The sequence below is a fragment of the Myotis brandtii genome, unplaced genomic scaffold (genome assembly GCF_000412655.1).
Source record: "Myotis brandtii unplaced genomic scaffold, ASM41265v1 scaffold646, whole genome shotgun sequence".
Lineage (NCBI taxonomy): Eukaryota > Metazoa > Chordata > Mammalia > Chiroptera > Vespertilionidae > Myotis > Myotis brandtii.
In genome coordinates, this window is record NW_005370495.1 from 161,048 (window position 1) to 161,658 (window position 611).

The 611-nt window shown below is 63.3% G+C and overlaps 1 protein-coding gene across 6 annotated transcripts in view; it reads left to right on the forward strand.

The window, feature by feature from the left end:
- CLN8 (ceroid-lipofuscinosis, neuronal 8) overlaps positions 1–611 on the forward strand; it is a 22,458-nt gene that overhangs the window by 15,825 nt on the left and 6,022 nt on the right. The window contains exon 1 of one of the 6 annotated variants that reach the window (XM_005880662.2): positions 229–346. The exons of 4 other annotated variants lie outside the window; for them this stretch is intronic. The gene's annotated coding sequence lies outside the window, so the exon portion shown is untranslated. Of the gene's footprint in view, positions 1–228; positions 410–611 lie in introns of those variants that run through there. One more of the 6 variants, XM_005880668.2, reaches the window with a different exon arrangement.

A 611-nucleotide genomic window follows, 5' to 3' on the forward strand; every position in this document is an offset into this window, starting at 1 on the left:
GCAGGTGGGCGGGGGTCCCAGGCAGCCCAGGCTCCCGGCCGCGCTGGGCGGGGCGTCTCTCCAGCCGGGAGGCAGACATCAGAACGAGCGGGAAACCCCTCGCCCGCACCCAGAGCCCAGTGCTCTGCCGCCTCTGAACCCGGTGTTGGGCCCATTCTGTGTACAGACAACTTTTGTTTTATTACGTCAGACACGTTTTTATTGCAGAGGTCACGTCCTTGGTCGTGTCTCCACTTTGTACACAACTGCTCCGCTCTCCACACAGACTGCTGCTTCCCTCCCGTCCGTGGTGGCCGCACCGAAACCCCGGTCTTCACGCTTCCGTGACTGACGCTGAGGGCAGAGTGTGGGTACCGGGCCCTGCACCCGTCATCAGGGATGAACACGTCTTCTCATTCTGAGTTACAAAGTCAGTCCCCTTGGGCTTGGACCGGGACAGGGCGAACCGTGTGCTGTCCACTGGGCAGTCACTGGGGAGTACGGTCTGGAACCGCGCCCCCTCCCGCACGCCGCTGCCCCCCCAGGTCTCCCCACACCTTCTGCTGAGGTGACAGAGCCCTCCCCCCCCTTAAAGCTGCACCTATAGCCCCATGCCAGCGACTCCTCTCCCT